Source organism: Scylla paramamosain, chromosome 7 (genome assembly GCF_035594125.1).
Source record: "Scylla paramamosain isolate STU-SP2022 chromosome 7, ASM3559412v1, whole genome shotgun sequence".
NCBI lineage: Eukaryota > Metazoa > Arthropoda > Malacostraca > Decapoda > Portunidae > Scylla > Scylla paramamosain.
In genome coordinates, this window is record NC_087157.1 from 28,790,616 (window position 1) to 28,818,115 (window position 27,500).

General features: G+C 42.5%; 1 long non-coding RNA gene across 3 annotated transcripts in view; it reads right to left on the bottom strand.

Moving 5' to 3' along the window:
- Window positions 1-27,500, bottom strand: part of LOC135102299 (uncharacterized) — a 285,859-nt gene that overhangs the window by 3,211 nt on the left and 255,148 nt on the right. For all 3 annotated transcript variants that reach the window (XR_010269613.1, XR_010269612.1, XR_010269614.1), the window contains one exon: window positions 26,226-26,370. This is a non-coding gene — a long non-coding RNA (uncharacterized LOC135102299). The remainder of the gene's footprint in view (window positions 1-26,225; window positions 26,371-27,500) is intronic.

A 27,500-nucleotide genomic window follows, 5' to 3' on the forward strand; every position in this document is an offset into this window, starting at 1 on the left:
CTCTCTCTCTCTCTCTCTATTGTTCTTTAAATCTCTTTATCTCCGGATTTAGCTATTTCCTCGCTTACCTCTCTTGTTTTCATCTCTCCCTCCTTTCTCATCTCTCTTACTGTTCTTTAATCTATTATTTTCTTTAACCTTTCTTTTTCTTAATTCCTTCACCTCCACTCCCCTCCTTCTGTCATGTAAGCGCTTCTTTTTAAACTCTTATATTTTGCTCTTTCCTTGCTTTTTATATTTACATCCCCTTTTCTCTACCAATTGTTTCTTCTCTTTCTTTTTTTTATTTCTTTCACTCTTAATTCCTGTCCCTTCCTTTAATTCCTTCGCTTTTTTTTCCTTTCTCCTTCGTAATCTGCTGCCTTTCCCCACCCTCTCTCTCTCTCTCTCTCTCTCTCTCCTCTCTCTCTCTCTCTCTCCTCTCTCTCTCTCTCTCTCTCTCTCTCTCTCTCTCTCCTTTTCCTTTCTTTCTTTCTCAATTTCTTCCTCCCGCCCTCACAAGCACCACCACCATCCGCCAACCGCCCTTGCCTCCCATCTGAGTTAGAGTGTGTCCAAAGACTATTTTTAACTCCAGCACGAGTCCTCCTGTTCTTTCCTTCCTTTTTTCCCTCTTTTTCCTCTGACTTGTCGACATCCTCCTCCTCCTCCTCCTCCTCCTCCTTCTCCTCCTCCTCCTCTTCCATGAATCTTATGCCCTCTCTGTCTACTCGTATCTTCTCTCCTCTCTTCTTCTCTTCTTTTTATGGATCTCTCACACTTATCTGTCTCTCGCATACACTTAGACATACACACACACATACACACACACACACACACACACACACACATGATTTCCCCAGCTCGGCATCATTCCCTCCTTAATGAAGAACTCTCGTAACCCCCTCTCTCTCTCTCTCTCTCTCTCTCTCTCTCTCCCTCTCTCTCTCTCTCTCTCTCTCTCTCTCTCTCTCTCTCTCTCTTGACTGATCGCTTCCTCTTCTTCGTAATGCGTCGCTAGTGTTGCTTTCATATTCTCTCATGCCCTTCATTATCCTACACCACCACCACCACCACCACCACTTCCACCACCACCACCACCACCACATCGTTACAGGGTTTGCTTCTTCATCCTCACCATCTCTTTCCCAGCGTTCTGTACTCCACACAGCCCCCACGGTCCTGTCTCCTCCACTACTGCTATCACTACACGGCAAGGCAAGTACTGTTGACATATAAGTATGTTGTGTGTATTCTGCCCATGTAGGTACCGTGTTTATGTCACAGCAGGTCACGGGGAAAGAGTATGTGTATATAGATACGAGGGTCAAGGAAGGGAGATGGAGAGGAATACGAGGAGAGAATAGGATTACAACGGAGAAGGATGCAAGGAAGGAGAAAGAAGAGACGAGGAGAAGTATAAACACACGGAAGAAGAAGACAAAGAGGGAGATACAAGAGAGAAAAAGAAATACAAATATGCAAAAGAGAAAACTTGAAAGGAGGAGAGAAGAGATGAAAAGAAATATGAACACATGAAGGATGAAAAGTGCAAGGAGGAAGAAAAAAAGGAAACAGAAACACTACCAGAAAGAAAGAAAGGAGGAGAAAATAGAAACGCAAGCAGGAAGAAACACGAAGCGAGGAAGAAAGGAAGGAGGAGAAAATACAAACACAAGAAAGATAAAAAAAGATGTAGGTAAGAGGGAAAGAAAACCAAAAATACACGCAGAAAAGAAAACGTGAAGATGAAAAACGAAAGGAAGAAGAAAATATGAAAAAAAAACGTAATAATCACAAAAATCATAGAACCACACAAGAATATGTAACTAAAAAGCGTGAAATAAACATAACTTGCACCAATAAAACCCGTGAACCCAAAACCAAGCCACACAAGAACCTCTGCAGTCCCCCTCCCTCCCTTTAAGCTCCCTCCCCCGCCTCTCCTTTCTCCTCGTGTCCTCTCCCTCGCCTCCTCACTCACCCACTACAACACTCTCGGCCTCACCTCCCACACTGCCCCACCTCTTCAAACCACTCCATTCCTGTCCCTTCCACCCTCCTACCCACGAACTTCTGGCCTTTACCAAGCACTGTATTCACCTGTCTCGCTCCGTCCAACCTCCATCCGTCTATCCCTGTCTCTCTGTCTCTCTGTCTCTCTGTCTCTCTCCAGCATAGCGGTTCTATTCACTCTCTCGTACATCTCCTGCATCCTTCCTTCCCCTTTCGCTTCCAGTACCAACGCAGTTATTTCCAGGGATTCGTGTATGGCTCTCGGAAGCACCTCATTGCCACTACCGCCTGCACCACCATCAAGTACCACCACCAGCACCACTTCCACCACCACCCACGTAACATATTTCATCATAACCAACACTACACTCATCGACACTTCCAGCACTTCACGATTAGGACCTTTTTAAGAATACAACTACCTTCAATTGTTTTACTACGAGTACACCTTCTCTCTCCACCGCACCATTACATCACATCATAGGCAGCGACACTTCTCTACACACTGGACCGCTTTCCCGACGCCCAAAACAGTATTATTATTATCATTATTATTATTATTATTATTACTATTATTATTATTATTATTATTATTATTATTATTAGTAGTAGTAGTAGTAGTAGTAGTAGTAGTAGTAGTAGTAGTAGTAGTAATAGTGGTGGTGGTTATTGTTGTTGTTATTGTTGTTGTTGTTGAAATTGAGGTTATAGGATTAATAGTAGTAGTAGTAGTAGTAGTAGTAGTAGTAGTAGTAGTAGTAGTAGTAGTAGTAATAGTAGCAGTAGTAGTAGTAGTGAATAAGTGTAAACAGATAAATGACGAAACTTTAAAACAAATAAAACACACCAGCACCACCAGCAGCACCACCAGCACCACCACCACCACCACCATCACTGACGCAACGTAGAGAGGTGGACACTGAAAAATGACGCAAATGTCAAAACATACATATAAAGAAACAAACAAATAAACAAAGTGTGCTGCGATCCTTCATGTTTTTCTCTTCAGTCTTGTGACGTGAAGGGGAACGTGCTGTAGTGATGATGGTGGTGATGATGATGATGATGATGACAATGATGATGACAATGATGATGATGATGATGATGATGATGATGATGATGGTGGTGGTGGTGGTGGTGGTGGTGGTGGTGGGGAGGAGGAGGAGGAGGAGGAGGAGGAGGAGGAGGAGGAGGAGGAGGAGGAGGAGGAGGAGGAGGAGGAGGAGGAGGAGGAGGAGGAGAATAATGATTAAAATAAAAATGCAACAACAACAACAATAATAATAATAATAATAATAATAATAATAATAATAATAATAATAATAATAATAATAATAATAATAATAACAACAACAACAACAATAACAAAACAAAACCATCAACAACACGAGGACAAACACAAACACACACACTCACATTCACACCTCACCATCACCTCGGTCAGCCAGCATCCGGACCCACGTCACGCTCCCCAAACTTGTGACGCGGCTTTTCACCAACTTTGAGAGGCAAGTTCGCTGCGTGGTTAGGAAGCAATCACACCCAACCACAGCCAGTCTTCCAAACACGACCCGCGAGACCCAACAGTATCCGAGATGAGGTTCCCTTAATAAAAGATGTACAGTAGACCTTCTAATGCCATGGTGTCCCTAACAAGATGCCCAGCGGATCCCTAACTCACTTATGTCCCAAATAGATGCAGTTTAGGTCTCTCATTAATACCCATGACGTAAAACATAAGAACATCAGGGAAGTTGCAAGAAGCCACGGAGCCTACACGAGGTAGTTCCTGCACAGCACATGTCTACCTATATCCACGTATCGGGACTATCAATAAATGTAACCAATCTTCTTTTAAGGATCCCTACTGACTCGCTACTAACAACCTCATGACTGAGTCTATTTCATTTATCCACCCCTCTATTTGAGAAAAAATATCTTCCTTTACTCTTCTGTAATTCAACTTTATCAAGCTTGAACATATTCCTTTTAGTCCTGTCCTGATCACCAACCCTATGGACCTCGTTTATATTATTCTTGTTTTATATAACTTCTGCAAATTCAATACCTCTCTCATAACGAGGCACAGCAAGGGAGTGGAAAAATTGTATATTCATTTATCTTTAAAAAAAGGTAGTGGAGGACGGAATGGTGGTATAAATATAGGGCGATAATCTGGTATGTTCCCTTCAGACGAGGACAGCAATGCCAGATGATAAGAGGCCAGGAGTCCTTCTATTCTGAAATAGCTTCGTTCATGTTTATTTATTTATTTATTTTTTTTTTTCCATTCCAGCCACCAGCTTCCCTCCCTTCCTTCCATGGCTTTTGTTTGGGTTATCCTGTCTGGCACTTTTCTATTTTTGGTTGCAATTTAATAGGTATGCTCCTCTCTCTCTCTCTCTCTCTCTCTCTCTCTCTCTCTCTCTCTCTCTCTCTCTCTCTCTCTCTCTCTCTCTCTCTCTCTCTCTCTCCCAAAACCTTTCACGATACGAGAATACGTTTATTGTTTTCCGTTTATTTGGAGTGTTTTCTTTTTATTGATTGTTTTTTTTTATTTCCTTGATGGGTGAGCTTTCCTGCAGCACACACACACACACACACACACACACACACACACACACACACACACACACACACACACACACACACACACACGGACACACATTCCCTTCCCACACAATACAAGGAGTATTACCTAATTTCACGGACAATCTCTCACCTTCCTCCTCTCTTTTCTCCCCTCTTTCACTTTCCTCTTCCTCCCCTCTCTTTTTCTCTTTCACCTCATTGGCTTCGTAAATGTTCAAGCCCCGCCTTTTTCCTCTTCGACACACCTCATTGGTCACCTTAATGACAAAAAGCGTGACACTGTATCCGCTCAAAGGCACGTGATTCGTCAGGGATCAGGAGACAGGCCGTCTGATTGGTGGGACAAGGGGGAGGGGGCGGGGCTTGTACGTCAATTTAATTCGAACTGGCAATTATTTATTCGTTTTTTCTATCTAAATCGACACGAACTCTCGTCCCAGTGTGTGTGTGTGTGTGTGTGTGTGTGTGTGTGTGTGTGTGTGTGTGTGTCACTGGCAGGTGGACTGGATATGACACCGCTGACCCCACGCCAATGACCAAGAGGTGAGGAGGAGGTGGAAGAGGAGGAGAAGGAGGAGGAGGAGAGCCAGGAAATTAATGGTTCAGGGACCAGAAGAAAAAAAAAAGAGAAAGAAAAACGAGACAGAGAGAGAGAGAGAGAGAGAGAGAGAGAGAGAGAGAGAGAGAGAGAGAGAGAGAGAGAGAGAGAGAGAGAGAGAGAGAGAGAGAGACGGTTGGAGACGAATTAGGAGAACGGAAGGGAAGGGAGAAGAAGGGGAAGGAGGAGGAAGAGGAGGAGGAAGAGAAGGTGGGAAAAAGAGGACACACAGAATGGACGCACACCAGCAGTATATGACACAAAACCTTCTGGCTTCATAATACAAATCCCTTCTTTCTCTTTAGCATCAGTGTGACAGCGGGATAGAAAACAGAGAAGACTCCTCCCCTTCAGCCCTTCCCCCTCCGCCACACTAACAGCAGGGGAAGAAAGTTTGTGCATTATGAAGTGGAAAGATTATAAGTATATCTAATAAGTCAGAAGGGATGGATATTCTTGTACTGTACTAATGACTTGTCTAGTTTGTGTTCTGTCTTTTATCTTGAACTATTTATGCATGTGTGTGTGTTTTGAATGAGAGAAGTTGTAGTTTGGCATTCACAATTACATCTTTTTTTATTTATTTATTTATTTTTTTTTTTTCTCTATGTGGTATGTAGGCTAGGCATTTCCGGTGAGACTTTTTGTGAGGCCTAAACGGTGAGCCTCTTACATTTACCTCAGAGCTGAGAGAGACAGGTGGAATATGAGAAAATAAAAACAAAACAGAGATGCTCCCGAAGCCAAAGAAAATAGAGAAAAAAAAAGAAAACACGAAAATAGAAAAAGGAAAGCGCCTGAAAAAAAGAAAAAATATGAACTCGAACAAGAGAAAACCAGCGCGTTGCTCCAGAGAAAGGAAAGAAAAAGAAAAAGAAATGGAGAAGAATATCCCGAATCACTATAATCATAAATCACAACGAAACATGAAAAAAAATAATAACAATAATAAAGTAAATAAATAAAGCACTGTTACTGCAGCGAGTGGGCGAGTGAGTGAGTGACAGCACAATCTGAAGACTAAAATTTTACCGATCTCTGTGTTGTATTGTGTTGTGTTGTGTTTTGGCGTGTTGCGTTGTGCTGCGGCGGTTTCCTTTAAGCGTCAGACAGACAGGCAGTGTTCCTCCTTCTGGGGTCGACCAATTAAGAGTGATCGCCGTACTGGGAACTTATTAAAGCTTCCTAAAAAAAAAAAAAAAAAAAAAAAAAAAAAAAAAAAAAAAAAAAATTCGGTGTAATTTTCTGCACGTAATCAGCCTTCTGCTTTAATGAGATGTAGAGAGAGAGAGAGAGAGAGAGAGAGAGAGAGGAGAGAGAGAGAGAGAGAGAGGAGAGAGAGAGAGAGAGAGAGAGAGAGAGAGAGAGAGAGAGAGAGAGAGAGTTCAAACTGGAAATGGAAAGTGACCCATCAATACTCTCTCTCTCTCTCTCTCTCTCTCTCTCTCTCTCTCTCTCTCTCTCTCTCTCTCTCTCTCATCTCTCTCTCTCTCTCTCTCTCTCTCTCTCTCTCTCTTATCTCCATCTCCGGTGCCATCTTTCTCTTCCTTTATCTACCACCATCTCGCAGCCTCTCTCTCTCTCTCTCTCTCTCTCTCTCTCTCTCTCTCTCTCTCTCTCTCTCTCTCTCTCTCTCACTGCTGTTTTCCTGTCTTTCTCTCCTCTTCCCTCTCACTTGATTATCCTTCCCTCCTTTTCTTCTGTCCTCCTCCCTTCCTGTCTTCTCCTTTCTGTTTTTTTCGTTCCTTTACTCCATTCCTGTACTGCCTGTCGACCTGCCTGCCTGTCTGTCTGTCTGTCTTTTAATATGTATGTCTGTCTGTATATCTCGTTGAATAAGCAATGAACATGAACACAAACATATTGGCAAATACAAATAATACAGTATCACACTTAACACCTTCACATACTTGTTGCCTTAATGAATAATACGCAGTCATCTGGTACTTGCTTCGACGGTTCACTTGTTTATTTCATCTGCGTTATCTATATGTTTTGTGGGGAGAAGGGGGAGGTCAGCTTGTGGTGAACTTACAGAATCTGGACTATGAGCGAGTACCTTTAAACGCAGCGTGGTCAATAATAGTGGGAAAAAAATGAATATCTTTAAACGCAGCATAGTTGACAATACTAGAAAAAAAAAAAAATAGTACCTTTAAACGCAGCGTGATCAGTAATACTGAAAAAAAAATTAATATCTTTAAACGCAGCATGGTCGATAATACTGAAAAAAAGACGCAGTATGACCGATATTACTATGAAAAAAAAATTGAGACTTCAAAATTCCTATCAAGACTCTTTACAGAGAGTGAGAAAAAAAAAATGAATATAACGAAAAGCATCTGTGCCTATTTGTTCCCAGGCTCTCTCCTGCTGCAGCCTACACGCCCTCTGTGAGCGGCGCAATTTCCGATGTTTTTCTAAAAAATATGTCACTCGCTGCTAACAGGTAACTACAGTCTGTGTCACGGACTGAAACAAAAACAATTTCGCTCCCTGCACTGGCGCGGGCTTCGTGACACAGGGCAAGATCTGTTGAGAACTTTGACAGACTGTTCCGCGACTCCTTGCAGGGCCCAGCAAGATGGCTTAGACTTGCTCCGAAAAGCTAGATGTAGGAAGTTAATGTTTTTGTCACGCTCCTTCACAAAGACTGCTGTGTTATACAAATGATAATATAGTTATGCAAATAAAAATATAGTCTCCTCTCCCTCCTCCCCTTTCCCCTCCTCCTCTTTCTCCTCTACCTCTTCCTCTTTCTCCTTTTCTTCTACGTCTATTGGTTTAATTAGAGGGTGCAGTGTATCACAAACAACTTCATAAGGGCCAAGATGTCTGCTGCTTTTTGCGCCCTATTTTCTGTTCCTCTGTACGCTCTTTCTCGTCCTCCGACTTCTGCGTAACTTTTCCTCCTCCTTTTTCACTTTCTTTTCTCTTTTTCCTGCTTTTACTTCCCTTCCTCTCTTCGTTTTCTCTTGTACCCTCCATCTCCTTCCGAATGTATAATGAAAGCATAAAGTCTACCTTCCCTTCATTTCCCTCCCCCACCTCTCTCTCTCTCTCTCCCCCAATACAAGTAATTAGAGTGTCTGTTGAAAGTGGGGAGGGAGAGGAAGAGGCGGCCGCTGATTGGTCGAGGGGAAGGGGAAGGTGGAGGCTTACAGTAAACAGGTGGATCACAGTAGTCAGCCTGATCAAATTGAGAGGGGCGCGGGCTGGGAAGTGGACTGCGGGGGATTATATATTGGTGGAGTGAGCTGATGAGATGCAAATATACTGAGCCGGTGGAGTGGATATCGACAGGTGGGTAGAAAGGATGGTGCGGTGATTACAGTTTAGGTACAAGTGAACCAGAAGGGTGGACTGAAAAAAAAAAGTGGGGAAGTGGAGTGGGGGAGTATAATTAACCCTTTGATTACTGATTGGTACATTTTTCCTTAATCACTAATTATTCTGAGACATCTTTACTTGTTTTATAGCCACCCTCCATTTTTTAAACCTTTAAATCTATTCTTTTAATCCCCTACTTTCTTGTAGATGCTTTTAAAGATTTCATGCATTATTTCTGGTGGTGTTAACTGTTTCGTATCGCAATGGAAGGACTAAGTGGAAGCTGGTATATTTAACCCTTTGGCTGCTATGGCCTTCGTTGATAACACTGAGAGTAATATAAAAAGATGTTTGCATGGATACAAACAGAAAAAGAAAGAGAAGAAGGTAATTTTTGTCTTTTCTATGCTACAAAACTATTTATGAGAGTGTAGCACATACGTAAATGAATGTTTACAGTATGTAAAGATAAACAAGACAGGTAGAAAGGACAAAAGAAGTGGACAGGAAGATTTAACATGTGAAATGTACATACATATAAACTAGAAATGTGGAATGGATAGAAGGAAGTGTTAAAAGAAATGAACAGGAGGAGTGAACATGAAGGACTGGGCCGTTGGATAAATCAGGTTAAATAAAGAAGTAAATTACACGCGTATAATTGACAGAAAAAAATAAAATAAAATAAGTAAAAAAAGTTATGAGTGAACCAGACAAGTGGGATGAACAAGTAAACGATTAATGTAGAATGAACAGAAGGAGGTGGATGAAATAAGAACATAAGAACATAAGAAATAAGGGAAGCTGCAAGAAGCCACCAGGCTTACACGTTGCAGTCCCTGTATGAAATATATTTACCTATTTCCACCTATCATCCCCATCCATAAACCTGTCTAATCTTCTCTTAAAGCTCCGTAATGTCTTAGCACTAACAACATAATTACTGAGTCCGTTCCACTCATCTACCACTCTATTTGAGAACCAGTTTCTTCCCTTCTCTTTCTTAAACCTAAATTTTTCAAGCTTGAACCCGTTATTTCTTGTTCTGTCCTGGTTGCTGATCCTATGAATTGTGCTTACGTCCCCCTTGTTATAACCCTTATACCACTTAAAGATTTCTATCAGGTCCCCTCTTAACCTACATCTCTCTAAAGAATGTAAATTTTAACAGCTTCAATCTTGCCTCGTAAGGAATACTCCTCATCCCCTGTATCCTTTTCTCCTCTGTACTAATTCTAATAGATCTATATCCTTCCTGTAATGTGGGGACCAGAACTGCACAGCGTAGTCTAAATGAGGTCTGACTAGCGCCAAATTTAACTTTAATATTACTTCGGGCCTTCTACTTTTAACATCCCTAAAAATGAATCCTAATACCTTATTTGCCCTGCTTCTGGTCTCTATGCTTTGCTTTCCTAGACGGAGTTCAGAGCTAACTGTAACTCCTAAATCTTTTTCGTACCCTGAACCTACCAAAATTTCATTGTTTATTGTGTACCTACTGTGTGGTTTTCCTCTACCTACGCTAAGTACTTTGCATTTATTGATATTAAACTGCATTTGCCATCTGTCCGTCCATTCATTCATCCTATCTAAATCTGCCTGCAAGGCGATGGAATCCGAATTAATCTACATATCTTTGTGTCATCCGTAAATTTACTAACATCACTAATAATTCCACCACCCAAGTCATTGATATATATTAAAAAACAACAATGGCCCTAATACTGATCCCTGTGGCACCCCACTAATTACATGACCCCACTCGGATTTAGAGCCGTTTATTACAGCTCTCTGTCGCCTGTCACTTAGCCATGACCTTATCCAGCCTGACACCTTCACATCTATCCCGTGTGCCCTAACCTTTCTCAGGCGCCTCTGATGAGGTACATTGTCAATCGCTTTACTAAAGTCCAGATATAGGATGTCATAATTATCACCATTATTATGCTGCCTCGTACACTTTACTGTAAAAACTTAACAAGTTCGTCAGGCAAGACTTCCCCTTCGTGAAGCCATGCTGTGACTGATTTATCAAGTTATGTTTGTCTAAATGCTCCCTAATATTCTTCGTTATTATTGACTCCTTCGCTGTTATTGACTCCAGGTGACTGGAGCCAAGATAAATAAACAGGCAAATTTACCACGTGAAATAGAAGGAAAGAAAGGAATGGATGAATGGACTAAATAGGTGGAATGAACAGGTCAATGAAACGAGTGCAATAAATAAAAAAAAATAAAAAAAATCAACGAGTGGACTGGATAAACAAGCGGAGATGTACAGGTAAGATTGACAGGAAACAGACGACAGGAGGGAAAACGACAGAACTGGATTAGACAGGGAAACACGCACAGAGAGACAGGACAAGTGGGTTTGAATCGGCAGCCTCAGATGGGGAGGTGGATAACAGATAGATAAAAGGATCGTGTTTAATCTACAAAAAAGCTGTGCCTTCATGAAACAAATATTGATACACACTTTGATTCAATATTGTGAAGAGCTTGTTTACAGATTTAACCCTCTCTCTCTCTCTCTCTCTCTCTCTCTCTCTCTCTCCTCTCTCTCTCTCCTCTCTCTCTCTCTCTCTCTCTCTCTCTCTCTGTGTGTGTGTGTGTGTGTGTGTGTGTGTGTGTGTGTGTGTGTGTGTGTGTGTGTGTGTGTGTGTGTGTGTGTGTGTGTGTGTGTGTGTATGTGTGTGGGCTGATGAGTAAAGAGGATATATACTTGTAGTAACAATGACAGGAAGACAGGAGAGGAGGAGGAGGAGGAGGAGGAGGAGGAAGAGAACAGGGAAAGTCTGTTGATAATACTGGAATTGATGACAAAATAACAGCACGAAAGAGAGAGAGAGAGAGAGAGAGAGAGAAAGAGAGAGAGAGAGAAGAGAGAGAGAGAGAGAGAGAGAGAGAGAGAGAGAGAGAGAGAGAGGAGAGAGAGAGAGAGAGAGAGAGAGAGAGAGAGAGCAATATACACTACGAGCGAGGAGATCAATTCTGGAGAACAGAGACGAGAGACAAACAAGAGAGGGGTGGGAGGAGGAGGAGGAGGAGAAGGAGGAGGAGGAGGAGAAGGAGGAGGAGGAGGAGGAGGAGGAGGAGGAGGAGAGAGAATATAGAGAGACAAGGGGAGGGAGAAAGACGTCGGTTATAAAGAACGATGAGGAGGAGGAGGAGGAGGAGGAGGAGGAGGAGGAGGAGAAGGAGGAGGAGGAGGAGGAGGAGGAGGAGGTGGAGGAGAAACAGTGGAGATACGTACAAACAAGATGCTGTAAGAGATGCTAGCGATGGAAGAACAATCTACTTCTAAGAATACGTAGTCTGAGTCAGCATGTAAATAGTGCTTGTGTAGGAGGCGACGGGTAGGGGAGGGAGATAAAAAGGTAGGGGGGGGGGGGAGGGAAGAAATAAGAGCACTGGAGGAATGGAAGAAGCGATAAAGGAAAGAGAAAGTAGCGGTGGGTGGGGAGGAGTCTCTGTTTTTACTATCCCATCCATATCTTCGAGGTGACTACTGGTATGTGGTCGCTTTTCCTTCCTTTGTGTTCCTTTGCGTTAATGTAGAGAGAGAGAGAGAGAGAGAGAGAGAGAGAGAGAGAGAGAGAGAAAGAGAGAGAGAGAGAAGGATATGTAAAGACTTACGCAACATTTTCTTCTCCCATCAAAGTCGGAATACTCGCAACTCTTCGAATAAAAAAAACAAATCACAGACAGTAATTCTCGGAAAGATGAATAATTATACTTTAAGAATTGCAAAACCGGTGAAGAATTGCGAAGATACGAGACCGAAGCCATACTGGGAAAGCTGCCGAGGAAGAGGATGAAGGGGAGAGGAGGAGGAAAGGAAATAAACGGGGAAATATTAGGAGGAACGTATCTATATACAGGAATATATTGCAGAAAAGAAAGAAAATACCAATAGTCCGGATGGATCTTATGGGACTGTCAGAGAGAGAGAGAGAGAGAGAGAGAGAGAGAGAGAGAGAGAGAGAGAGGAGAGAGAGAGAGAGAGAGAGAGAGAGAGAGAGAGAGAGAATGTTTAGAGCGTTTAATTACTCTTCAGACTTGTATAATGAGGAGTTGCACATGACTGGAATAAGAGAAGTAGCGAGGAAGGAGACAGAGGAGGAGCGAGGAAGAGGAAAAGAAAGAAAAAGGGAGAAAGAGGAAGTAGCAGTAATAGTCTTGAAAGGAAAGAAGGAAAAAGAGGAGGAGGAGGAGGAGAGAAGTTTGACAATTAGCTATGGGAAGAAAGGAATAGAAAAAGGAAACAGGAGGAACAGTGGTGAGAGGAGAAAGCCAAGAGAGTATATACAGATAGATAGCATTTGTGTGTTCCCTCACCAAATGGTCAGGTTTACGTTACTTTCCCACTCAATACACTAATGAACCACGATACGAGTCACGTGTGTCCAACAATATCACCTGCACCGCTACTCTTGTTACTCTGCCACCGTTCCGTTATCACAACATTAATTACCTGCCCACCTCCCCCCATCTCCAGTAATTCAAGGGATATTAAACACTAGCGTAATTATTGCTATTAGGGAATTTTCACAGGGCTTCGTAATTATTCCAGTCGGGAGGGCGCTGCATGCCTCTCTATTATTCCTGCCCGGGGACACAACACACGGGAGCCTCGTGCCGCGCAGCCCCGCATGTGTTGCCGCTAAGGGGTATCAGACTCCTTGTTTAGAGCGCATTGCGTATACATGGGGTTGTTACCTGGTGCGGTGTGTGATGGTTTGGTGGGAATTGCTGAAGTGTTACTACTGATGCCACCACTACTGCTGCTGCTTGCTCCTCCTGCTGCTGCTACTATTAGTAACACTACTACTACTACTACTACTACTGCTGCTGCTGTTGCTCCTCCTGCTGCTGCTACTATTAGTAACACTACTACTACTACTACTACTGCTGCTGTTGCTCCTCCTGCTGCTGCTACTATTAGTAACACTACTACTACTACTACTACTAGTTACTAATACTACAATCAATACTACTGTTACTGCTGCTACTACTACTACTACTACTACTACTACTACTACTACTACTACTGCTGCTGCTGCTGCTGCTGCTGCTGCTGCTACAGCTGCTACAGCTGCTGCTGCTGCTGCTGCTGCTGCTACAGCTGCTACAGCTGCTGCTGCTGCTGCTGCTGCTCCAGTGAATAGGAAGATCCCGTCGGGTAGTCATGACCTTCCAAGTGGGGAGAATGAAGGCTAGAAATATTGCATACCGCAAGTTTCTCCTGGTAAATTCCACCAACAAGATTTCTCCCGGTAATAAATTAGGTAAGGCAGGTTAAACTGGGAGAATTTGTCAAAGGGAAGCATTATTTTTGTGGTGAAATTTTCAAGGAGGAATCTACGTGGGTGAAATTTACATAGAGAGCAAGTGAACAGCGATGTGGAACGCGTGTTCGTACTCTTAAATGTTTTGCTCTCTCACCGGGACTATTTTTAAAGGCTACACAGGCGACTAGTCGAGTCCTCATGGGCGTTTCTCCTATTGATGATGGAGAATCAATACTAGACTCTCAGTAGAATAATACAAACACCCTTCAAAACACCAATAACTTTCACCACAGGGTATTGGGAGGAGTCGAAATAAACCGCTGAAATGTTTAAAGATACAAGTGCGGGGCAGGGAGAGACGCAGCTATCCAGGCCACAGCATCCCCTCCCTCTACAGCACCAACTCCCTCCACTTTTCCTGAGGCGCTGCTGAAACACGCCCCAAGCCAACCTTCCCCCAACTCCCCCGACCCACGGCCTGGCAAGTGGAGCCATTCCAGATCTGATAAGACTTGGCAGGATCTCCGCAGCTACCAGTCTCTTTAAATGACTGATAACAATGCAATAAAAACGGGAACGACAGAGCCACGGCTGCATCTCCGTCGTAAAGCCGTGCGTGAGGTGACGGGGATAAAGAGGAGGGAGGCGTGTTAACCTGTAACGCGAGGAAGGTTGTCGTAGTGGCGATCACAAGTCGAGGAACCTTCTGCACTCACTGCCTCTGTGTTTAGCGTCCCGCCGCGACTGATCGACAGTAAAGGGGGAGCTAGTAATCACATCAAGGCGTCCCGTTACCAAACAAATCAAAGGAATAGCAAGGTGGGACGCATGTTTGTATACTTGGTTAAACGCTTTGGTCTCTCATCAAGAACACTTTTTAAAAGGCCACACATGACAACACAGTAGTGCTTTAAAACAGATACGTATATTAGAAGTTTAAAATTGAATAGAGAGAAACAACAAATAAACAAAATGCTGACAGTTAAAATTATAAAAAAAAGAAACGAGACTCACCGCAACTCAACATAAACACAACGGGAAACACAACACAAAGCAACGATCTTAATTCCTCTAAATTTTCTACCTCCTTACAAACTCGTTGATAGATTTTTTAGCGCATCATGGGACTTGTGATTGAGGAGAAAGGGAACACGGTAAGTTAAGTTCTGCCTATGACTCTGTGTGGTGTCCTATGTTTGGTCACTTGCTGTTTACTGTCTTTTAGTCTATTACTGTCTACAAAGAGGAGTGCAGGATACTTGCCTCCACGGTGTCTAGTGTTGGAAGAAATGGCATTATCTTGGGCTATGTAAATCATTCATCTGTTGGTCCAGTGCGGAATATATGTATTTTTGGTATTGTCAATAAATTATCTATCTATCTATCTATTCTATTTATTCTATTCTAATTTACTTATTTATACATCTATCTATCTATCTATCTATCTATCTATCTATCTGTCTGTTCATCTATCTATCCATCTATTCATCTACCTATCTGTCTGTGTCTGTCTATGTATCCGCCTGTCTGTCTATGTATCTGTTTACCTATCTGTATCTATTTATCTATTTATCTATCCATCTATCTATCTACTATCTACCTATCCATCCATCTATCTATCAGCGTAGGCCAGATACACCCAAGCAGGCCAGCGTCCAGTGTGGGTCAGACAGGTGCGGGCGAGACTCGGGAAGACCATCACAAGTTCACCGACCCTGCTCTGAGTTTCATATAAAAACACCGGACGCTTTGCTGCAGGCCGTGGTAAGAAGACATGTATGTATTGGTGCGGAAGCGATAAAAAAAAAAAAAAAAAAAAAGTCGTAGTACTGCAGCCCTGAAACTTGCCTCCAGGAACATAAGGAAACAGGATTCATCAGGTAATGCTTTTGACGCGAAGGAAGGACGGGGAACAGAGGAAAAGACGAGGGGAAGGAGAGCAGGCGAGAGAAGAGGAATGTTCATAGTGTTAAATAAGAAACACACGATAATTACGCCAGAAAAAAAAAAGAAAGAATATATATATGTATCTAATGAGTTGAAATGAGGCAATGGTTAACAAAAAAAAAGAGAGAGAGAAATACTTGTGAAATAAAATATGAAGTGAACCTGCAAAAAGGAAAAAAAATTACAGCCATGAGACGTAATAATTAAATATTTCACGCGAGAACGCTGCAAATTGCATGATTTTTTTCAATTCACTTGTTGCAAGAGAGAGAGAGAAAAAGTAGGGCGGATTGACAGCAGCACTGTGCAATAAGGAAATTTATTGCTGGTGATGTAAAAAAGGATTTCTCTCTCTCTCTCTCTCTCTCTCTCTCTCTCCTCTCTCTCTCTCTCTCTCTCTCTCTCTCAGAAACAGCTTTTTTCATGTGACTTGAGATAAACAGAAAAAATAGTTACATTTCTGGTCGGCGCTGGCTCCGTAATCTTGTCTTCTTTTGTCTTATATTCATCGTTACCATGACAACGAGACCTTGGGGAATTGTAAGTTAGGAGGAGGAGGAGGAGGAGGAGGCGGTAGTGGGGGATGGTGGTGGTGGAAGAAGAAATAAACAACAACAACAACAACAACAACAACAACAACAACAACAACAACAATAACAACAACAATAACAACCACCACCACCACCACCACCAACGCGCGTCGCCCTGTGCCGCGCCTCGCCACACACCCGGAACAGCACACCCACCAAGACCATCCAGCAGACAACAGGCGCACCAGACAACTATCAACTTTACCTCGCTATAATGAAATTTTTCTCGGGTCCACGTTCTGTTACACAAATTCTGGTAGCTTATATTTATCGTTATCGTTATCAACACAGCGAGTATCAATCACTACCACCACGACCCTCGCTACCTTTCGCCTTTATCATGGTACATTTTCCTCATCTCTAAGTATTCGATAAAGGTTAAAACATGAGAAATTAAGAACATAAGGAAAGCTGCAAGAAGCTGTCATGGCTACACGCGGCAGTTCCTGTATGAAACACACCTGTCTCTTTTCATCTATAATCCTCATCTATAAATTTGTTTAATCAAGGTTGGAAAAAAAAATAAAAATGCGAGTACAAGAGACAAAAAAAAGAAAAGATAAAGAAAGCTCCCTTAATTTTCATTTTATCTGACGCATCCTTTTCCGGTCACAATAAATTACATGTGTTCTTTTCCATTTTGCATCCAGTAGCAGCCCGAGAGACAACTTGGTCCCGCTGTCCTCATTTGATATTGCAGGCGTGGGGTTCGCTGGTCCGCTCAAGGGATTATGTCCGACCTGGCTAGTGGTGGTATTTCGTCCTCAACCCTAGGAGCTAATTTTTCTTTTCATTTTTCTAGTTAGGTGCCACACAAAAGTTTCTCACTGGGTGCCTATGTAAAGAGCACAGTTTCGGAAACCATATTTTTTTATTCACGCGAGTAGTAAATCGGTAGAAAGATGAACATGAATATAAGAAAATTATGACGACCCATTTTTTTTCCAGCTTCACTTTGTACCCGAGTTTTTCTTTGAGTTTCCATGTAAAGAGCAGTGTTTCATGAATCCTAACGTATCATAAAATCATGAATAAGTAATATATAGGCATAATACAAGATAAATCCAACTGTTTCATTGACTCACTGAAAGAAATAAGAATCAGAATAAGGTAGAGAAATGTAACAGCGACAAGTCACACTTTCCTCGCTGCTGGAGGGAATACTACCCTTATAAATACCAATCTTCTTGCAATAAAGGCAGATATCTTGCGGTGTTCTCTCAGAATTTTTGAGACACAAATGTTTAATTTTTCCCTCAAGTCAATCAAAACCAAAATTGTCAAAGAAAGAGGGAAGACACCATCAATTATCATAACTCTTGTAAAATTTGTACGTACTCTGATGTTTAGTGATCGAGATTCTGAAGTAATTATCTAAACTGCAGTGATTCCTGGTGCAATGAGCGTACGGGACGGTCTTGCCATCGAGATTCATAAGTGACATCTGACCTGTGCGGTGCTCCCTGGCTCTATGGCTGCAAGCTACTCATTGGAAACCGATATTCTGAAGTCACATGGAAATTGTGCAGTGATTCTATGTACGTACGCTATATTTTGCTGCCGAGATTCTGAAGTTACACGTAAATGGTGCAGTGTTTCATGGTTTACGAGCGTGCGCAACTGTCTTGCTACCAGGAATCTAAAGTAAAATGGTGTGCAATGGTTCATGGTTTTGAGTGTACGCTTCTGTCTTGCCACCGAGACTCTTTTAATTAAAATATGAATATTGTGCAGTGCTTTATGATGCTGGAGCGTGCTAAAACTCAAGTAGGACACAGAACAAAGACCCGCAAGAACATTATAACCGTGAGAAATCTTGCCTTGCCCTAATTTCCATGCACAGATAAGCGATTGAGGTGGTTGCTTCAAATCTTCATTTTTCACACTATAAAGGCATGAAGAGTCGATCTCGTGCACTCGTTGGCCGCAAAACTCTCTAAAGCCCATTCTGAGTGAGGATAAATTTCACAGACACCATCCCACGAGACACTGCATTGAGTTCACCACGACGAGAGCGTTCCCTTTCTTCTTGACCGCCTTCGTGGAGTGTTCCCTTGTCATGTGTGTGTGTGTGTGTGTGTGTGTGTGTGTGTGTGTGTGTGTAATACTCGTTCTGGTCTTGTATCTTGTCTTCCCATATACGAGAAGAGAAAGAAAGAACAGAAAAATGTGGAGAGCGAGAGCGAGAGCCAGCGAGCGAGCGAGCGAGAGAGAGAGAGAGAGAGAGAGAGAGAGAGAGAGAGAGAGAGAGAGAGAGAGAGAGAGAGAGAGAGAGAGAGAGAGAGAGAGAGAGAGAGAGAGAGAGAGAGAGACTGAGACACATGCCCAGAGATTTCTACAGCGATAAATATTGAGTAAGAGACTCTCTCTCTCTCTCTCTCTCTCTCTCTCTCTCTCTCTCTCTCTCTCTCTCTCTCTCTCTCTCTCACCAGGGTGATCCTCGAGGCGGACAAGGCGAGGCCGAGGAGTGAAGGATGAGTTCTCTAAACGCCTTTGATGCTCCGCTAAAAGACTCATTATTAACCCTTCATTCGCTCTCTCCTGGCGAAATAAGACTTGCTTCTCCTTGGCCAGTTTTTTTCTTATTCATCTATCAACAGACCTTTACTTCTCCACATTTTGGGCTTGGTAGTAGTAGTAGTAGTAGTAGTAGAAATAGTAATAGTAGTAATAGTAGTAGTAGTAGTAGTAGTAGTAGTAGTAGTAGTAGTAGTAGTAGTAGTAGTAGTAGTAGTAGTAGTAGCAGTAGTAGTGGCAGTGGTAGTAGTAGTAAAGTGAAAATTTCCATCAGCAGCAGCGCCATCATCATTAAAGACACACTCATTTTTCAAACTAGGCAGGTGCTGTGAGGGAGGCAGGGAGGGAGAGAGGGGGAGGAGGAGGAGGAGGAAGGAAGGAGGAGGAGGAGGAGGAGGAGGAGGAGGAGGAGGAGGAGGAGGAGGAGGAGGAGGAGGAGGAGGAGGAGGAGGAGGAATACAAAGGAACAGAAAGGAAATAACAGACAACAATAGCCCTACTGGGTCTAACGAGGCTGTCTGTGTGACTATGCTACCACTACAGATTCAGTGAATTAAAGGCAAAAGGGACACAGAGGGAGAAAGTCATAGAGTAGAGTCATTGAGTATTTTACCCGATCATTATTCCTACCTATGTGCAACACTTCACATTTATCAACATTGAATCTTATCTGCCACTTGTCTGAATGAGTGACTAACCGGTCGAGGTCGAATTGTAATTTCCTTTTGCCATCTGTTGTAACTGCTTTATTCACTATTTTAGTATCATCAGCGAACTTGGATAATTTACAGGTGAGGCGCTCATCGATATCGTCAAAGTAGACAAGGAAAAGAACAGGGACGAGTACGAATCCCTGTGGTACACCCCTTAAAACTTCTCGCCAGTTTGAAGATTTACCATTTATTACGACGCGTTGCTTTCTCTCAGAGAGCCAGTCTTCCAGCCATTTGAAAATTTTGCCGTCTATGCCATGTGACTTTAATTTACTTAGTAGAAGCCTATGGGTAACTTTGTTAAACGGTTTTTGAAATTCCAGGTAAATTATATCTACTGCCTTTGCCTCGCCGTACATGATGAAAACGTTGTTAAAAGGTCGAACAGGTTTGTTAAGCAAGAGCGTCTGTTTCGAAAACCGTGCTGTGGATCACTGATTAGATCGTTTACTTCTAGAAAGTTCACTAAGTTATTATGTATTACAGTTTCCATTAATTTACACACTACAGGTGTGAGGCTGATGGGTCTGTAGTTACTCAGGAATGATTTGTTGCCTTTCTTATGTATGGGGAACCTTACTGGAGTCAAGTGATTTGGTGAAAAGCATTGAAATTGGAGATTTAGTTTCTTTCAAGACGCGTGGTGCAATACAGTCTTGACCGGGGATTTTGTTAGCTTTCATTTTGTTGATTACTTTAATTATTTCATCTTTATGAAAGTCACAGACACTTAAAAAAGTTGTGTTACGAAGCATAGAGGCCGGTTCGGGCATTTCATGAATGTTCTCCTCTGCAAAAACTGAGACAAAATAATCATTTAGTGCGTCAGCGATCTGAATCTCTTCGGCGGCAAGATTACCGTTATCTGGGTAGATCGAGCTGATGTGTGATGTTATCACTTTTTTATCCACACGCAACTATAAGGTTCCTTGGGATTAGATTTAGTGATGATTGCAATATATATTTCTAAGTTTTTCTTACACTGTTTAATGAGCTTCTGATTCGCGACGAAGTCTATCATACTCAAGTTTATCGCCTTCGTTTTGAGTTGACAAATATTTGCAGTAGGCACGGTTTTTCTGTAGTAGTCGTGACTCACTGTGGTTATTCCACCATTTGGGTTTGTTGCTCTTATGTGAACGTCTTTTGCGTATTGGAATACATGACCTCACACCATTTTAAAAAAATGTAATTAAATTTGGCCCATGATTCCTCAATCTTGCCTCCACCTAGTTCAGCGCTCCAGTCTGTGTGTGGCAGCAAGAATTGTCCTGAGTCTCTCATAGTCACCTTCTTTGTACACGTAAACTTTCTCATCAACAATGTCTTCATATTCTTGAAGATTGATATTAAAAGAGACAATCTTGTGGTCGTTGATACTAAATTCAGGACCATACTAAATTCAGGAGGAGGAGGAGGAGGAGGAGGAGGAGGAGGAGGAGGAGGAGGAGGAGGAGGAGGAGGAGGAGGAGGAGGAGGAGGAGGAGGACGGGAGGCTTTATAAATCTGAAACTTAAAGGGGACGAAGTCTATTCTATATTGACACAGGCCACGCCACCACAATTACACACCTGCAACAGGCCACGCCACCACCAATCACACACCTGCAACAGGCCACACCACCACAATCACACACCTGCAGCAGGCCACACCACCACCAATCACACACCTGCAGCAGGCCACACCACCACCAATCACACACCTGCAGCAGGCCACACCACCACCAATCACACACCTGCAGCAGGCCACACTACCACAATCACACACCTGCAGCAGGCCACACCACCACCAATCACACACCTGCAGCAGGCCACACTACCACAATCACACACCTGCAGCAGGCCACACCACCACCAATCACACACCTGCAGCAGGCCACACTACCACAATCACACACCTGCAGCAGGCCACACCACCACCAATCACACACCTGCAGTAGGCCACACTACCACAATCACACACCTGCAGCAGGCCACATCATTAACTACACAACAGCTACACGCTATTCATCAACTAAACACTTTTTCAAGGATCGTCAGGCTACTTATTTCGAAATCTCTCTCTCTCTCTCTCTCTCTCTCTCTCTCTCTCTCTCTCTCTCTCTCTCTCTCTCTCTCTCTCTCTCTCTCTCTGTCCACGGTATCAGACGCCCACTCCTCCACCTTCAACACAACTCAAGTACATTTTTGTCTTTTCCGCCACAGTAAAAAAAAAATGTTAAGGAAGTCCAACAGCCAATTCACAACTTTGGAATTGACCTGCCACGCTATTGAAAGTTTGTCCCTCGGAGGCTGTGGCTGTGTGGGAGAAGCGTGCTCTAGTGGTGGTGGTGGTGGTGTTGGCGGTGGTGGTGGTGGTGGTGGTGGAGGTGGTGGTGTTTATGAGAAAAAGCTATGGTTCTATACGATTACAAAAAAAAAGAGAATCAGTTTTTAAAAAGGAAAGCATCACATTTTCTTGCCAAAGACCGTCATTTTACTGAAATGCAAAAAGAAGAAAAAGATAAAATAATTAAGATTCGTAAACGATAATCGTGGCAGTAAGCTGGGGTTAGTGGAGGCGGCGGAAACACAATGCTAGAGGCGAGAGAAGTAGAAAAAAAAAAAAAAACATTACTTAATTAAGATAAGGGAAATTCATGAAAGACTCGCAACATGGCAAGCAGGAAGTCGGTATTAGTGAAGCGAAGGGAAACATACAGACAGGCGCCTGTGTTTCAGTGAGGGAGGGAACACCAAGCACTCAGATGCATTAATGAAGCGTGGAACTCAGAGCAGTATTAGAGAGGCGGGCTGTTCGAGGTAAAGGTTGAGCGGATGAGTAAAAAGGGCAAAAATCAAAGGTGCATTTATATTAGTGAAAAAAAAAAAAAAATTATCGAAGAAAATAAAATGAAAAAGTCTATAGCTTATTTCCGGGAACGGGATGGGAAAAAAGTAAACAGATTTGGCCCTTCCATAGGGAATTATTTATGTGAGGGATTATGTCCGTGAAAGACCTAATGAAAATGTTTTTTTTTTTAAAAAGGGGACGAGTTTATTTTGGCGAACAATATGGCAGGAAACAAATATGCAATAATTCTTTTCATAGGGAATGATTTAGGTGAAGAATAGTGACGGTTTGTGTTATTTATTGGTTTGTTTTTCACTGGGAAGTATGAACGGGGAAAGGTCATTTCAATTAATAAGAGTGTGTGTGTGTGTGTGTGTGTGTGTGTGTGTGTGTGTGTGTGTGTGTGTGTGTGTGTGTGTGTGTGTGTGTGTGTGTGTGTGTGTTTACTTGGTGACCGAAAAAAGACGAAAAATTATTAAAAAATGATAAGTAATGAAGCTGATAAAACTATAATCACTGCACTGATTAACCTTTAAAGAGGAAACTCCACCTTCCTTGCTCCACCTCCACCTCCTCCACTACCATCACCTCTCACCTTCACTACCTCCTCCTCTTCCACCTCCACTTCTACAATCTCCACTATCTCCATCTTAGCCAACATCACCACCACCATCACCACCATTTCCATCTACACCATTTATACCATCACTTCCACCTCTATCACTTCCACCACCTCCATCACCCTCACTTCAACCACTGCCAAAAAATAGACAAATAAATAAACAAATAAATAAATAAATAAATAAATAAATAAATAAAAACCCCATCCAACTTCCGCTCCTAGAACAATCGTACAAGAGAGGAAGTGTTATTATTCACAGTCTAGCATTTTAGATTGGAAAGTATATCCGTTTACCACAAATTAGCCTCGTTAGGGCCAAAAAATCTGCTGCTGTTTGTTCTTTCTTCATTTGTTATGCCTATCAACTATCAACATCTGCTTAAATTTGTGTATGATTATCAATGACCACTTTTAGGCAATTTAATTTTAAGCCTACAAAAACACAACATTGCAGCATCATACACTTTTATTATTATGATTTTTATTTGTTGTTTTCTGCCTATAGTGAAAAAAAAAATCATATTCTTTCGCCTTTACCATGTCACATTTGGATGGGAAATGGATTAAACGGCGCAGTTCATCATTAACAGCCTCGTGTGGCACCGATAGGTCTACTACTTTGTTCCCCTCTTTCATTAACCTTTACAATCTGGAAACTAGTGTAAGACTAGTGTAAGACTAAAAACATTTCCTGAAGATTTTACTAGACACGATACATTACTGATTTTAAGAGATGGGACATAAAACTTCATAAAATCACCTTATCTAAGCAAAATAGGCCTATGAAAAGGTTACCAGATTCAGAGGCTAAGAGGTAACACAAGTAGCAACAGCAGTGACATCATTAAAGCACAATTTGAGAGGAAACAAGACGATTAGACAAATTTATGGATGAAGATGATACGTGAAATAGGTAGATATGTTTAGTATAGGGACTACCACGTGTAGGCTTGAGTTCTTGCAGCTTGTCCTATTTCCTTACGTTCATGTGTTTTTTAGACCAAACCAGCAACGCGTTTCATACCTTCTCTTGTCCCTCCGCCAGTCCAGGTCATCCCGCTATTTTTTTCCTCTTGCCTGTTTGCTCGGCCCGCCACAATGTCACCCACCCAGCCCCGCACACCAGTCCACCACCTCTCTACCCCGCGCCTCACTCCACGCCTCATGCCACATCAGGTTCGCGTACCACTCATTACAATATTTAGTTCCTTCGCACGGATAACGAAATCTGATAATTGTGTGCTAACCTTTTTTATTGTAACAGAGACAGCTTTTGCATTCCCCCAGTGATCTTTTAGTTTATTTATTTATTTATTTTTTGTTCATAGTTTATAGTTTATAGTTATATCTTCCTCCTCCTCCTCCTCCTCCTCCTCCTTCTCCCACTCGTGCCCTTCCTCTCTCTCTCTCTCTCTCTCTCTCTCTCTCTCTCTCTCTCTCTCTCTCTCTCTCTCTCTCTCTCTCTCTCTCTCTCTCTCTCTCTCTCTCTCTCTCTCTCTCTCTCTCTCTCTCTCTCTCTCTCTCTCTCTCTCTCTCTCTCTCTCTCTCTCTTCACACGTTTTATCCCACATGAAGAAATATTATGAAGCATATTCTCTCACTTTCACATTTTTTTACCTTATTCTTCCTCCTCCTTCTCCTTCTTCTTCTCCTCCTCCTCCTCCTCCTCCTCCTCCTCCTCCTCCTCCTCCTCCTCCTCCTCCTCCTCCTCCTCCTGCATTCTCGTCACATCCTCACTATCAGGAAAGAGTGCATTTCCTCCTCCTCCTCCTCCTCCTCCTCCTCCTCCTCCTCCTCCTCCTTCTCCTCCTCCTGTTCCTGTTCCTCTTCCTCTTCCTCCTCTTCCTCTTCTTCTTCTTTTCCTCCTTCTCCCCCTTCTCCTTCCCCCCGTCGCTCTTCTCACTTGCATTTTTCCTTCCAGACTAGAGAGAGAGAGAGAGAGAGAGAGAGAGAGAGAGAGAGAGAGAGAGAGAGAGAGAGAGAGAGAGAGAGAAAATGTTTGTTATCACTAGAGAATGGAATAAAAAATAAATAAAAAAGGAGTTTAGAGAGGATTCGGATTGTTGATAAAGTTTATGGAGTGGAGAGAGAGAGAGAGAGAGAGAGAGAGAGAGAGAGAGAGAGAGAGAGAGAGAGAGAGAGAGAGAGAGAGAGAGAGAGAGAAGCAATCCCATCAATCCAGGGAGGGGTGGGGGATGCGTAACAATCGGGTTTCCGTGTCCTCTGTATCACACTGCAAAATATTCACAGTAAAGGGAATATAAAAAAAAAATCTTGAAATGTGAAAAAAACTACATGGGAAATAAATAAAAAAAATACAGACAGGATGGATCTAGCTTGACCTAACCTTACCTTAACCTATCCTGACCTAACCTAAAACTACTATATATACAACGATCAATCTAATCTTACCTATCCTAACCTAATCTGACCTAACAATCTTACTTAACCTATCCTGACATCCTAACACAATATATACGAAAACTTAACCTATTCTCATCTAACCTAACCTAACCTAACCTAACCTAACCTAACCTAACCTAATCTAACCTAACATATCCTAACCTAACCCACCTTATTTATACGTAACCTAACCTAACCTAACCTAACCTATCCTCTCTTAAACTAATCTAGCCTACAAAATATATACATGAAAGGAAACCAAATGAACTAAGTAAATGATATGTATAATATAAATAATGAACCATAAAAAAAAAAAAAAATGTTAGGAAGCACGTGAAGAAAACTAATGGAATGCGTAATACAGCGTGTGAATTGGTCTCCTACATGAATACGTATACTCGAAATACATACATAACGCAAACCAAGTAGGAACGTAGGTAAAGTTTTGTAGCTGTAGAAATAAATGCGAACGCGGACCTCTATTGAAATGTGTGTGTGTGTGTTGTGCGTGTGTGTGTGTGTGTGTGTGTGTGTGTGTGTGTGTGTGTGTGTGTGTGTGTGTGTGTGTGTTTACATTTTTTAAAACAAGAAAACACAAATACGTAGAAAAAAAAAAGAAAAAGAAAAGAAAACATCCTACCCACATTCATTCTCCCCTCCTTTTCTTCCCTTTTTTTTCCTTCCCTACTCTTCCCTTTCTCAACAAGTCCATCCCTCCACCAACCAAGCAGCCCTCACGATCCCCCCCACGTACCTCACACACACCCAACACATCCTCCCTGCGTCCCTTACCTCCTCTTCCCCTTCTCTTTCCATCTGGGTGTTGGGTTGGCTGAGCGGCTGCGGCTGGTGGGCGGGGGAGGCGGTGGAGGTCGGGTGCTGCTCTCCATGAAGACAAATGGAGCGCGAAGGAGTCAGTGACAAGATCGCCGAGTCCCTGAGGAGGAGGGAGAATACACGAATTAGCGGCCAGGTGACGTGACAGCAGGGTGGGGAGGAGAGGGGTGGGAGGGAGGGGGTGGATTAGGAGTTAGAGAAGCCAGAGAAAGACCGGGGGTGGCAGGGTGGAGGGAGAAAGAGAAGAAGCGAGCTGATTTGTGTCAAGGAAAGATTTATTTATTTACTTATTTATTAATTTTTTAGCATCAGAATAGAACGATATATTATGATGAATAACGAGAAATAGGATTTTTTTTATTCCCTAATTTCTGGTGTTCTTAAAATGACCAGCGTTTGCATGATAACGTAAAGAAAATAAACGTAGAACAACGAATGTGTATCTAATACTATGACTGGCCGAAATATGGTATCAGAAAAAAAAAATCGTAACCAGAGGGATATACAACAGAAAAGTACTAGTGACTTTGCTCCACATGAAACTTTTTGTAAAGTCCACCCACGCTGCATGGTTGGTATTCAAGAGTGCATTAGGCGGAGTGCATTTAGTGCTTTGCCGGGATAAAATCTGTGTTGTGGCGTCATAAAGTGTTTGGATTCCCTTACCGCGTCCCTGAAAGCTTGGTACACGTGCCTTAATTACTTAAAGAGCGCACCTTGTACTTAGGAGAGCCATACAGACCCTCTTACTAATACACGGCTGAGTACTTCTGATATTGCCAACTGATTCTCTATTCACCAAAGCTCCTCCTTCGTGGGAATTACTATCTGGCTCCGAGGAGAACTAAATGCTTTGCTAATCGCTCTCCCACAGAAAGATGATGTTTACTCGGCGCACCGCTGCCGGGGAGGATCGAGGCTTGCGTTCTCATGCTGAACCCGGCGACCTGTGGCTTGCTGGTCTCACTCGCTGCTGCTTGCCATGACGCTCAGGATACTTGATTTAAAGCAATCCACAGGCAATTTCTGTCGTTTAGTTTTCTTTTTCTCCTCTACTTTTTTTTTTTTTCTAATTAGTGAGTTTCTTGGTTTTGTTTCTATGGCTATATTGTTTAGGACTGCATCTTTTTTTATTCGTTTCATAATGTTTTGTAACTGATACATTTCTCACTCCTTTAGATAATTCCTTAGTATATATATTAAGTGTATCTTCTGCGTACTCATTAATTC